The sequence below is a fragment of the Orcinus orca genome, chromosome X (assembly GCF_937001465.1).
Source record: "Orcinus orca chromosome X, mOrcOrc1.1, whole genome shotgun sequence".
Lineage (NCBI taxonomy): Eukaryota > Metazoa > Chordata > Mammalia > Artiodactyla > Delphinidae > Orcinus > Orcinus orca.
Window position 1 is genome coordinate 121,223,662 of NC_064580.1, and position 14,798 is coordinate 121,238,459.

The window sequence follows — 14,798 nt, forward strand, 5'->3', positions numbered from 1 at the left end:
CCTTAAGAGACTTTTAAAATAGGCTTTTTCTTATATTTGATATTTGAAAAAATCTGTAAGAAATTTGAAAATATCTTACAGAAAAGTTGTAAGGTGTACGTAGGCCACTTAATCACTGAATATCTTGACCTGTAGGCCTCCCATTGAGTACATTAGTCATTGATAACCTGCCTGTTTAAATGGCCCGTTTGAACTCCCATGCTTTGGAGACCTAACTGTTCTTCCAGAAGATAGCACTGAAAGTACCATGTTACACTCTGTGTGATCTTTGCTAATGGCAGTTTGGAATTGTATTAAGTAAGTCATTTTAGACATAAAATTTATCACTGTGGATCCAATTGTCAGGTATTGTGTTATCAGTTCTTTGAAGAAATAAACTTTGAGGAGTATGGGAGGAAGGAATACATTTTATGAAACGTTACAATGAAGCTCATGACTGATCTTTGAATAGTAGGAGTTTTTAGTATGCTGTTAAAAATCTGTAAGGGACCATTAAGAAAATTGTCAGACTGTAAGAGAAACGTGTGAGATCGCCATACAAGGATTTCAGTGTAGATTTTGTCTTTATCAAATGAAGTTAAAGGAACAAGTTATAGCTAAAGTTTGAATGGAAGAGCCTGCCATTGTTCCACATCTGGTTCTTGCTGTTTACATTCCTTTATTGAGCCTACATCTTCATAAGCTTTTTGGCAGGTATATGTTGAACACTTCTGTTTCATGGTCAAGACAGGATCAGAGGTCATTGATAGTGACAATTGATACATCTGTTTTCTTCTGTCTTTTTCCATGACTGTATCTATTGCCTCATCTTGATTTACAAGCAAAACCTGGAAAACCTACAAAGATAAGTGTTTTGTGGTTTATCTAGGAATAATACAGAAAATATTGCTGTTATTTTTGGTGAAGAAAATCAATTTTGTATAGTTCATTTCAACCTAAATAAAATGTGAATTTTGTTTAAAAAAAACAAAAAAATGAAAAACTGTAAGGCCAAGCTCTTAACTTACTTTTATTTATTTTTAATTGACAAAGGAATTAAGAAGCAATTTCTGGTTTTATACTTCATTGCCTCTGAGCTGGCATTCATGTTTTATTCTTGTGCTGCATACATTCTTTTTTTTAAGTTTTATTATTTTATGCAGCAGGTTCTTATTAGTTATCTATTTTATACATATTAGTGTATATATGTCAATCCCAATCTCCCAATTCATCCCACCACCACCCCTCACCACTTTTCCCCCTTGGTGTCCATACGTTTGTTCTCTACCTCTGTGTCTCTATTTCTGCCTTGCAAACTGGTTCATCTGTACCATTTTTCTAGATTCCACATATATGTGTTAATATACGATATTGGTTTTTCTCTTTCTGACTTACTTCACTCTGTATGACAGTCTCTAGGTCCATCCACATCTCTACAAATGACCCAATTACATTCCTTTTTAGGGCTGAGTAATATTCCATTGTATATATGCACCACATCTTCTTTATCCATTCATCTGTCAGTGGGCATTTAGGTTGCTTCCATGACCTCATTATTGTAAATAGTGCTGCAATGAACATTGGGGTGCATGTGTCTTATTTTTTTTAACATCTTTATTGGAGTATAATTGCTTTACAATGTTGTGTTAGTTTCTGATGTATAACAAAGTGAGTAAGCTATACGTACACATATATCCCCATATCCCCTCCCTCTTGCATCTCCCTCCACCCTCCCTATCCCACCCCTCTAGTTGGTCACAAAGCACTGAGCAGATCTTCCTGTGCTATGCAGCTGCTTCTGACTAGCTGTCTATTTTACATTTGGTAGTGTATTTATGTCCATGCTACTCTCTCACTTCGTCCCAGCATATCCTTCCCCCTCTGTGTCCTCAAGTCCATTCTCTACGTCTGCGTCTTTATTCCTGTCCTGACCCTAGGTTCTTCAGAACCAATTTTTTTTTTAGATTCCACATATATGTGTTAGCATATGGTATTTGTTTTTCTGTTTCTGACTTACTTCACTCTGTATGACAGACTCTAGGTCCATCCTCTTCACTACAAATAACTCAATTTCGTTTCTTTTTATGGCTGAGTAATATTCCATTGTATATATGTGCCACATCTTCTTTATCCATTCATCTATTGATGGACCCTTAGGTTGCTTCCATGTCCTGGCTATTGTAAATAGTGCTGCAGTGAACATTGTGGTACATGACTCTTTTTGAATTATGGTTTTCTCAGGGCATATGCCCAGTAGTGGGATTGCTGGGTCATATGGTAGTTCCATTTTTAGTTTTTTAAGGAATCTCCATACTGTTCTCCATAGTGGCTGTATCAGTTTACATTCTCAACAACAATACAAGAGGGTTCTTTTTTCTCCACACCTCTCCAGCATTTGTTGTTTGTAGATTTTCTGATGATGCCCATTCTAACCAGTGGGAGGTAATACTCATTGTAGTTTTGATTTGCATTTCTCTAATAATTAGTGATGTTGAGCAGCTTTTAATGTGCCTCTTGGCCATCTGTATGTCTTCTTTAGAGAGATGTCTATTTAGGTCTTCTGCCCATTTTTTGATTGGGTTGTTTGTTTTTTTACCATTGAGCTGCATGAGCTGTTTATATATTTTGGAGATTAATCCTTTCTCTGTTGATTCATTTGCAAATATTTTCTCCCACTCTGAGGGCTGTCTTTTCATCTTGTTTATAGTTTCCTTTGCTGTGCAAAAGCTTTTAAGTTTCATTAGGTCCCATTTGTTTATTTTTGTTTTTATTTCCATTACTCTAGGAGGTGGGTCAAAAAGGATCTTGCTGTGATTTATGTCATAGAGTGTTCTGCCTATGTTTTCCTTTAAGAGTTTTATAGTGTCTGGCCTTACATTTAGGTCTTTAATCCATTTTGAGTTTATTTTTGTGTATGGTGTTAGGGAGTGTCCTAATTTCATTCTTTTACATGTAGCTGTCCAATTTTCCCAGCACCACTTATTGAAGAGACTGTCTTTTCTCCATTGTATATCCTTGCCTCCTTTGTCATGGATAAGTTGACCATAGCTGCATACATAGCAAGTCTATTAGCCTCACAGGGATATTTTGAGGAGCCAATGTAATGATATATGTGAAAATAATATGGCATAAATATAAAAATATTATCACATACTTAAATGTAAAGTATTTAAAGTGCTCAAACTTGCTTTGCACTAAGGATGAGAAAGAAGCCTCTTCTCTATTATGTTACACTATTTTGATATTATTCTGGCTAAAATGTAAAACTCAGATGGTTACATAGTTATATAGACTCTTACCACATGGAAAAAAAATCCTTTAAATAGGGTAATTTTTCAAGAAGGTGTAGAAGCTGCAAGTGGCAACCGGTGGCATGATTTGCGACTAATAAGACCTTGTGTTATCTGAAAAAGTTACTTATTTGGAACAGTGCTCCAGGAAATCTAATTTGAGATCATTTAAATGTCAGTAAATTAAGGGGCCTAGATGATTAAATATAGTGTACAGATATTAAAAGCTGCAGGGATGAAGGGCAAGAACATTATTCTCATTCTGATTAAGAATTGCTACACAGAGTTCTTTTTCTAGTATAGTAGAAATTAAAAGCTATACCTTTTGTTTTACATTTCTGAAAACTTAATAGTGGATTAGGAAATGTGGAGAGAAGAGAGAATAATACATTGTGATATCCTTAAGATCTTGAGTGCTTTCCCTTGCCTTTAGAGTAAAATTCACTGAAAACTAAGTTGGAGAAGGTATTGTAAAATTCTTGGGATTTGCATTTTTGACTTCCATTCCAAGATCCCCTTGTGGCCACATTAAATTAATATGTAAATTTGTTTATTGAATGATTACTATATCCAGGGCAACAGATACAAAGGGAGAAAGAATCCACAGAAGTATGAGGTATGATTCTTTTGAGGGGTGTCTCAGTGTAGGGCAAATGCTCTAGAACTTAAGTAAGCCTAAGAATCACCTGGAGAGCTGGTGAAAATGCAGATTTTCAGCACTCATCTGCAGAGCTTTTGATTCTACAGGGCTGGGGTGGAGCCCTGGAGTCTGAATTGCTACCAAGAACTCCAGGTAATTCTGATCCACACTACAAAACACTGGTCTGGAGGAAGCAGCAGTTATGTACAAAGAACTGTGGTAACAGTAGAGCTACAGAGCCTAACGGGAGTATTGGGGATGGGGAAATGACTTGTGACTGGTGAAATTTAAGGAAGTCTGCAAAAAGAAGGCTGGTTTGAGCTGGGCAATGAGGAAAGGGCAGGACCGCTACAGGTGGATATAGTGAGGTAGCAGGGTGGGGAGGATCAGAGAGGAGGTGAGAGGAGGCATTCCAGGTGGAGGGTTAGCAAGCAAAAAGGTACATATGTGAAAGCACTTGGGGAATGGCAAATAATCTGATATGGCTGGATTGTAAAATGCCTGTAGGATTGTAGTGGGAGATACATTAGGAAAAAAGAGAGCTGAGTATAGACAGTGGAGTTCTTTGAAGGAGTCTGACTTTGTTTCAAAGGCAACAGGAGTCTGAGGTCTTCTAAGAAGGAACATGGCATCATTACTTTTGCTTTCACTAGTGACTCATGAATTCTTCACAACAACCCTTTAACAGTTGTCGTATTATCTCCATTTTACAGCTGAAGAAACTGAGGCTCAGAGAGATGAAGTCCTGTGTCTGAGGTCTCCTAGCCAGTACCTAGCATAGTCAGAATTCGAACTCAGGTTCCCAAACACAGTCCTTAGGTGGCTGTAGAGGTAACAGGCAATGTGAATGCTGCTCACTACAATGGGGAACATGTCCATTATTCATCATTCAGTAAAAGGTTGTCATGCACAGTGTTAGGCACTCAGTTTATTTTACAAAATTCTTCCAAAAAATCATATATTCAATTACACAATTTAAAAAACTAAATTGTATTACAAGTCTTGAAAAGAACAACAGGAGTGCCTTACCCCCATGCCTTAGTCCAGTCCTGTTCTCCAGAGGCAACCACTTTTATCTCTTTCAGCATTTTTTCCTGCTCTGGTATATATTTCTGTTGTTACCAAACCAAACTCGGGTTTGCTCGCCAGATGCACAGCAAAGCCAATCTACTGACACCAGGTTGTGATGAAGTAAAAAACAGTGTTTGGGCTTCCCTGGTGGCGCAGTGGTTGAGAGTCCGCCTGCCGATGCAGGGGACGTGGGTTCGTGCCCCTGTCTGGGAGGATCCCGCGTGCCGCGGAGCGGCTGGGCCCGTGAGCCATGGTTGCTGAGCCTGCGCGTCCGGAGCTTGTGCTCCGCAACGGGAGAGGCCACAACAATGAAAGGCCCACATACCGCAAACAAAACAAAACAAAACAAAACAAGTGTTTACTTGTAGGGTGCCAAGCAAAGGAGTGGGAGACAGCCTTAGATCCACTCCAAGTTTCCAAGTTGGTCTTTGAGTTCTTTAATGGGGAAGAAACAAGAAACTGTGGTTAATCATTGTCTTGTGACATTTCTTAATCACAGTTTTGGCAGTCAAGATGCCTATGCTTTACAAGTCTCTGGTCTGGTCGTCTACGACGGGTGGCAGGGGGGTTTCTGTTAGCTCATCTTGTCCTGGAGAAACAACCTTAGTCTGTATGTTAACGATGTTATCGACAACAGCAGTTGTAGTCATCTGATTCTGGTTGGTTAGTATTTAGGTAACACAGGATTGAGGTCAGAGGGGACAAGAAAGGGAATAAAGCTTTGGATAGAGAGGTTAATCCTAAACTTGGCAGGAGAACTTGGGTTTTAGGGGGACTCAGTTTCATTTCCATATTTTTTAAACAATTTGCATCTACATCTGTTTATCTATTTTTACATTTATGCAGCTATTATGTTGCAACTATGGAAAACAGAATTTATTTTTCTTATTCCCTCCCACCAAACCTATATCCCTATTCTCTCATTAGTTATAATTTTAAAATCAATATTATATGTGCAGAAAAGGAAACCATAAACAAGATGAAAGACAACCCTCAGAATGGGAGAAAATATTTGCAAATGAATCAATGGACAAAGGATTAATCTCCAAAATATATAAACAGCTCATGCAGCTCAATATTAAAAAAAACAAACAACCCAATCAAAAAATGGGCAGAAGGCCTAAATAGACATTTCTCCAAAGAAGATATACAGATTGCCAATAAACACATGAAAGGATGCTCAACAACACTAATCATTAGAGAAATGCAAATCAAAACTACAATGAGGTATCACCTCACACCGGTCAGAATGGCCACCATCAAAAAAATCTACAAACAATAAATGCTGGAGAGGGTGTGGAGAAAAGGGAACTCTCTTACACTGTTGGTGGGAGTGTCAATTGGTACAGCCACTATGGATAACAGTATGGAGGTTCCTTAACAAACTAAAAATAGAGCTGCCATATGACCCAGCAATCCCACTCCTGGGCATATATCCAGAGAAAACCGTAATTCCAAAAAATACATGCACCCCAATGCTCATTGCAGCACTACTTACAATAGCCAGGACATGGAAGCAACCTAAATGTCCATCAACAGAAGAATGGATAAAGAAGATGTGGTACATATATACAATGGAATATTACTCAGCCATAAAAAGGAATGAAATTGTGCAATTTGCAGAGATGTGGATGCACCTAGAGACAAGTAAGTCAGAAAGAGAAAAACAAATATCATATAATATTGCTTATATGTGGAATCTAGAAAAATGATACAGATGAACTTATCTGCAAAGCAGAAATCGAGACACAGACTTAGAGAATGGACGTATGGATACCGGGGTGTGGGGGGGAAGGGGAAGGGGGGAGGTGGGATGATTTGGGAGATTAGGATTGACATATATACACTACTATGTATAAAATAGATAACTAATGAGAACCTACTGTATAGCACAGGGAACTCTTCTCAATGCTGTATGGTGACCTAAATGGGAAAGAAATCCAAAAATGACAGGATATATGTATAGCTGATTCACTTTGCCCTACAGCAGAAACTAACACAATATCGTAAAGTAACTATACTCCAATAAAAAAAATAAATTCAATATTATCTATGCAAACATTATTTTGATTATTGTGCATTGCTGAGTCATACAGCGTAATGTGACTATTAAAAATCATATGATTGGGATTGACATATATACACTAATATGTATAAAATAGATAACTAATTAAGAACCTGCTGTATAAAATAATAAATAAAATAAAATTCAAAAAAAATTATACAGTTTTACTTTCCATAGAGTTAACAATTCCCTTGTTTTCTGTTTCTTTGTTTTATTTATATATTTCTCCGTACATTTTCCCTAGTCTCTCTACCAGATAGCTAAAACCCCTTGACCGGTGTTCTTGCAGCCCGATCTCTCCCTTGCTCCACTCTTCTCCCCACCTTTCATATCCTGCATCTCCTGGCTCAGACCTTCTTCATGCTGATCTGGACTGGTTCCTCTCCAAGCCAGTTCCACAACTGCCATCCTGCGGGCTTTCCTTCATCATTGTGTGGGGGAATTTTCTTCATCTCTTTCTTGTGTTGATCCCCACTTTCCTGGACTCCACTTCTCGCTCAGTTTTGGTTTACTTATTTGTTTCAGTGCAGCCCATCTTAAATAGCTTGCTAAGAAGGTGTCATGTTGTGATTTATAATAATAAATTTATATTTGATCTTTATCCCCTTTTTGTGGCACAGAGCTCCTAAAACCCTTGGAATTTCCCAAATTTCCTAAGTGTTGAGAGCAACAATGGTGTCTTCTGTTATGTTAATAAGGTGATTTAGGAAAGCCCCAGTTTCACAAAAGGGTGGGGGCTTGTTGCTAGGGGAACCAACCCTGGGAGTAGAGTGTTGGAACTTTCAGTCCTGCCCCGACCTCTTGGCGGGGAGATGGGCTGAAGATTGAGTTCAATCACCAATGGCCAATCATTGAATCAATTACATCTGTGTAATGAAGCCTCTATAAAACCCCAAAAGAATGGGATTTACAGAGATTCCAGTTTGGTGAACAAGAATGCATCCATATGCCGCCCAGCCGGGGCCCCAAACTCCACTGGGATAGAAGCTCTTTTGTTCTGGGTGTTGCCCTAAGTATCTCTTCATCTGGCTGTTGATTCGCATCCTCTAATATCCTTTGTAATAAATCGGTAATCTAATAAGTACAGTAGTCCCCTCCACCCTTATAAGCGGTTTCACTTTCCGTGGTTTCAGTTACCCGGGGTCAACCACAGTCTGAAAATCTTAAATGGAGAATTTCAGGAAGTAAACAATTATAAGTTTTAAGATGCACACCGGTCTGAGTAGCACAATGAAATCTCGCATTATTGATCTTTGTCCCGCCCAGAACATGCATCATCCCTTCGCCCAGAGTATCCCGCCTGCCCGTAGTCAGTTAGTAGCTGGCTCCATTATCAGAGTAACTGTAGAGGTATCACAGTCTTGTGTCCAAGTAACCCTTATTTTACTTAATAATGGCCTCAAAGCTCAAGAGTAGTGATGTTATCAATTCAGATACACCAAAGAGAAGCCACAAAGTGCTTCCTTTATGTGAAAAGGTGAAAGTTCTCAACTTAAGAAGGAAAGAAATAACATCGTATGCTTGAGGTTGCTAAGATCTACAGTAAGAACAAATATTCTATCCGTGAAATTGTGAAGAAGAAAAGAGAAATTCATGCTAGTTTTTCTGTCACACTTCAAACTACAAAAGTTATGGCCACAGTGTGAAGTAAGTACTTAGTTAAGATGTTAAAGGCATTATATTTGTACAATAAGATATTTTGAGAGAGAGACCACATTCACATAACTTTTATTACAGTATATTGCTGTAATTGTTCTATTTTACTATTATTAGTTACTGTCGTTAATCTCTTACTGTGCCTAATTTATAAATTAAACTTTATCATAGGTGTGTATGTATAGGAAAAAACATTGTCTATATAGGGTTCGGTACTATCCATGGTTTCAAGCATCCACTGGGGGTCTTGGAACACATCCCTGGGAATAAGGAGTGACTAGTGTATTCAGAAATTAAAAATAGTAATAAAATAAAAAGAAGTCTTTTTTTCTAAAATGCTTTCCCCCATTGAGTTTTCCTCTGGGCTTCATTGAGACTATGCTTTATTACAGTACATTGTTCAATTTTATTATTAGTTATTGCTGTTAATCTCTTACTGTTCCTACTTTACACAATAGACTTTATCATAGGTGTGTATGTATAAGAAAAAACATAGTATATATAGGGTTCAGTACTATCCATAGTTTCAGGCATCCACTGGGGGGATCTTGGAATGTATCCCCCTCACATAAGGGGGGAACCACTGTAAAATGTTTCTCTGACTTCTGTGAGCTGCTCTAGCAAATTACTTGAACCCAAAGTCTTTGGACTCTCCGGTTTATAAACAGTCAGAAGCATAGGTGACAACCTGGACTTGCTGTTGGCATCTGAAGTGGGGGGCAGTCTTGTGGGACTGAGCTCTTAACCTGTGGGATCTGCTGCTATCTCCCTGTGGATGGTGTCAGAATTGAGTTGAATTGTAAAATGCTGGGCTCCTGTGCGAGAATTGCTTGGTGGTGTGGGGAAAAGCCATATTTCTGGTGTCAGAAGTGTGAGTGTGGTAGTAGTGTGAGAGTAAAGGAGAAACACAGGAGGGAAGAGCATGAGTTTGAGTTTTTCCAACTTGGAAGGATTTATGGGGGATAGCTTTTTCTGGTACTTTGTATCTCTGAGAAAGTATTCTGATTTATCACTTGGTATAATAGTTCACGCTGGGCACTAAGTGGGTGTTCTTAATATGGAAACATATCCTTCTGTTCTGGGAATTTTTCTTGTATTATTTCTTTGATTTCCTACCCCTATGTTTTTCCTGTCTTCTATTTCTGAAACTTCTATTATTTGGGTGTTGGTTCCCCTCAAATGATTCTTTAATTTTCTTACATTTACTCACTTTATTCTATCTCTTTTTCTTCAGTTCTACTCTTGGGAAATATTCTCAACTTTATCTTTCACCACCTGTAATGGATTTTAAAATGTGGCCAGGATGCTTTAAGTTTCCAAGAGCTCACTCTTAATTTCTAATCATCATTGTTTTTCTTTTAAAAAAATATCCTGGATTCAATTTTTCATAGATTCAACAATTATTTCTAATCTCTCAGGCTATTAATTATAAATATTTTGAAGTTTTTTTCTACTTTATGGGTTGTCTAGTTCCACTGAGTTGTTTGCTTATCTTGGTCTTTATGTTGGAGACTTTCTTTAGATTTGCTCTCATTGTATTTAATGGCTATGTACAAAAAACTTATAAGCTCCTTGTTTATCAGTGGTGGTTTTGACTGGTAGTCTGCACTGTAGGAGAGTTATGAAGGGCCCAGCTGTCAGTATCTGTCACTTCAGAGAGAAGTGCCCCATTCTTCCTGGGTGATAGATATAAACTTGGCTAATAGCATTCTTGGAGCCAAGCAGGGAAAGGGGACTGCTGGGGCTCCTTGCCATTTATTTATTATTAATTTTTTTTTCTGGTTCAGGATAATTCATTACTTTTGTTTAGTCTCCTTTAATCTTGAATAGTTTCTCAGTCTTTCTCTTTAATGGCCTTAACATTTATTTTTCCAGCTGCACCATGGCATGTGGGATCTCAGTTCCCCCACCAGAGATTGAACCCGTGCCCCCTGCAGTGGAAGCAGGGAGCCTTAACCACTGAACTGCCAGGGAAGTTCCCTCTCAGTATTTAGACTTTCACTCAAGTCCTCTGTTTTCAGCCTGGTGTCCCTAAATTGTTTAATTTCTTCAGAGTCTAAATATAAACTTCCCTTCTGTCCATATAGGGGAGAGAAGTAAGGAGGGAAAGGAGAGGGGTGAGTAGATGTGTTTCTTATGCAGGTTTTCAATCCCACAGTTCGCTTCCTGAGAAAAACAGAACAGGATCTGTCTTTGCCTACCTCTGCCTCTCTTTTCTTCCCACAAAATTTATTGAGTGGCTAGTATGTTGCAGACTCTACCATCTACCTAGAATAAAATGGTGAATAAAGACAAATGTAGTCTTTACCTTTGTGGAGCTTATAAAGAGAACCTAATTAATGGCAAAAATTAATGTAAATTTATAAGTAAGACAAGTGCTAAGAAGGAAAAATAAGAGGTAAAAATAAAAACAACAGCCATAATAACCATAACAGCTAATAGTCTCTTATTCCTATCCTGGAGGAGTGTGTAATGAGAGGTTTGACCTAATTAGAAAGTTTGGAAGTTTTAGCTGAGATCTGAAATGCAAAAAAGGAGTTAATTAGGGGACGGTGGCGTGGGAGCATTGGTAGCCTCAAGGAAGACAGGGAACAACTTGTGGCAAATACCTGGGGTGGGAAGCTGTCTAGAGAAGCCTGAAAGAAGGCCAGTGTGACTGGGGTATACAGTGAAGCTACACATAGCTGTGATTACATTAATATTCACTAATTAAAGCTCTAAGTTTAAAATCAAGTTTTTCCTTAAGCCTTTAAGTTCAACGTAAAGCTTTGTTATTCTATTCATAAACCTGGTATTTTTGTATAAAATTAAAAAAAAACACTTTCACTTGTTCTTTAGCTCAGTAGATTTTCCCTTAAATTTTTTACCTTAAATACATTTGGAAATTTAATAAATTGATTCCCATAAACATTTCAAATACTTGACAGGGTAATCTTACATACCTAATAAGCAAAATGTTTCTAAGTCCTATAGTAATGCTGATAAATTTAAACCCCAAATTATAATGGTCTAAATTACATTCTGGCGAGCATTCAAAGTTTGTATATACACGTAACAAAATTTTCTTACTCCTTTCAGTAGTTTAATGATATTTAAACATTTCAAATTACAAATATAATTTTAGAATCTCTAATAGGTTAATTTTTATTAAATGTCTCAAATACCTTAATTTGCAAACACAGATTATCAAGATAATACCAAAGTGTATTCCTAAAATGAGAACAGTTATTTACTGAGGGTTTGGTTTGCTTCAATATTTATATACTTATTTCTGTATCTTATTGGCTATTAGGGTTGCCAGATTTAGCTAATAAAAACATGAGACCTAGTTAAGTTTGAATTTCAGGTGAACAACAAATAACTTTAGTAACTGAGGTTTAATTAAAATGGGTGTCCTGTATTTTATCTGGCAGCCCTACTGGGTTTGCAAAATCACCTACCCTACTAGGAGAGCAGTTAGACCATTTCTGGTGGGCTGTACTTACTTGGTCAGAGATTTGTGGTCATAATATTGTTACAGGGTCAAAGATTCATGACTATAATATGGTTACAGATTAGGGATCTTACTCAGAAATTATAGAGACCTGGGTTCTACTTCATGGATGATTCTACCCAAGTCACAGTTTAACACGATAAGCTATTTCAAATTACCTGAATTTGACCTGCTATGTCAATGGTGACCCCAAGCCCATGCATTTTAACTTGGATATAGTTTTGCAGCCATGGACATCATGGATTCTTTTGGGTGTCTTCTAGGTTTCACCATTACCTAATTTTTTTTATTATAACTGGTTTTAACTTTTTATGTCATTTGAGTTGATGGAATTGGAATAATGTGGCTTTTTCCCCCTGTAAAAGCAATGGGGAACCAGAGAAGAGTTTAAGCAACAGTGTGATGTGACCAAATTTTTGTTTTTGGAAAAAAAATCACACTGGTTGCTGCACGGAGAATAAATAGGAGGGGTTTGAAGTGGGTGACAGAGACTACTTATGAGGCTTTTGCAGTAGAGGAACTCAGAGATGTTGATGAACTTGGTCGATGCTGATAAACAGGACAAATTTGAACTATTTTGAAGGCAGAATCAATAGTGATGGATTGAATATAGGCAGCAAGAGAGAGGGAGGTATCAAGCATGACTTCCAGGATTTCTGGTGTGAGTGACTGGATGAATATTGACGCCATACACCCAGATAAGAAACAAGTGAGGAGGAGAAGAGCGGTTTGTTTTATTTAAAAATTTTTTAAAAAGAATGTATATATATGTATAACTGAGTCACTTTGCAGTACAGCAGAAATTTTAATTAATTAATTTATTTATTTTTGGCTCTGTTGGGTCTTTGTTGCTGTGCGCGGGCTTTCTCTGGTTGCAGTGCGTGGGGGCTACTCTGTTGCGGTGCGCGGGCTTCTCATTGTGGTGGCTTCTCCTGTTGCAGAGCATGGGCTCTAGGTGTGCAGGCTCAGTAGTTGTGGTGCACAGGCTTAGTTGCTCCACAGCATGTGAGATCTTCCCAGACCAGGGATTGAACCCATGTCCCCCGCATTGGCAGGTGGATTCTTAACCACTGCACCACCAAGGAAGTCCTGAGCCATTTAAAAATATTCTTCATTCGTTGGCTCTGAGGGGAGAAACAGTGAGTCCAGCCTGGGCATACTAAATTAAAGATATGTTTGGGACACATAAGTGGAGATGGTCAGCAAACATCTGGAAATGCATTTCTAGATCATACTTTGGTTTCCATCTATGGCTATAGAATCCAGAATTTCCCACAGCAACATAATTACAATTTGTGTTTTCAAAAGTTTTCTACCTGGCCATGTTTCTCCAAAGAAACTTGTAATGTGCAATGTGTCCAAAATCCATTTTAGCATTAGAGCGGCTGTTCTGAACTGGAACATTCTTCTCTCTTGTTGGTTGATGATAGTATTTAAAAAATGTCACTTCATTGATGGATTCAGGGTCATACCCCTATTTTTGGTACTTATTTGATTGATGTGTATTTATATGAACCAATATCCAGAAGAACACTGTTTATATGACCTAATTTAGTCTTGAATTTTGTGCCTTGTTACTCTGTTTAACGATGCTAAGCTATTTAGAAGAAGTAGGTAAATAATAAATCTTTAAGCTTGGAAGACCTATTTACAGTCAATTGACTTCTACCTTCAGGAGATGGGAAATTAATGAACTCAATGCTTTCTGTGACAACAGATTTTACTCAGTTCTTTTCAGGTTGTTGCAAAGAATTCTTTTACCTTTTTCAATTAGCCAGGACTTCCTGACTGATGTTTTTAATGTAGGGAATCCCTGCTCTTCAAGACATAGCTTTGTGGTTTGTACACTTTGCTGGTATGCTTTATGTAGACAGTGGCTTGAATAATATTTTGGTCTGTTTCACACTTTGTTTTTCCAAGCTCATGCATCTTTTTAATTTATTTTATTTTATTTATTTTTGGCTGTATTAGGTCTTTGTTGCTGTGCACGGGTTTTCTCTAGTTGCAGCGAGCAGGGGCTACTCTTCATTGCGGTGCGCAGGCTTCTCATTGCGGTGGCTTCTCTTGTTGTGGAGCACCGGCTCTAGGCGTGCAGGCCTCAGTAGTTGTGGCTCACGAGCTCTAGAGCGCAAGCTCATTAATTGTGGCACTTGGGCTTAGTTGCTCCGCAGCATGTGGGATCTTCCAGGACCAGGGCTCGAACCTGTGTCTCCTGCATTGGCAGGCGGATTCTTAACCACCGTTCCACCAGGGAAGCCCCAAGCCCATGCATCTTTCATTCTTATTCAGAATAAGTAGTTGGAGCTGTTCATGGCAGTTTTCATTCATTCTTCTATTTATTTATTTTGTGTAGGATATCTTGGGATAGTTAATTGCAAGGACAGAGTCCTAAAAATAGCTAGTTTCTGAAGTGAACTTTTATAACACTATGTTAATTATTTTGATTTTTATTCAGCTGTGGAAAACCATTCATCTGTTCTATTCAAGCTATTTTTCTGATTACTGAAAATGAGAATATAATTCTTATTTATTAACTACCATCAGTACTTTTTCTGGGATAAAAAGTATTGCTGTTTCTATACAATACAACTTTTGACTAATTAA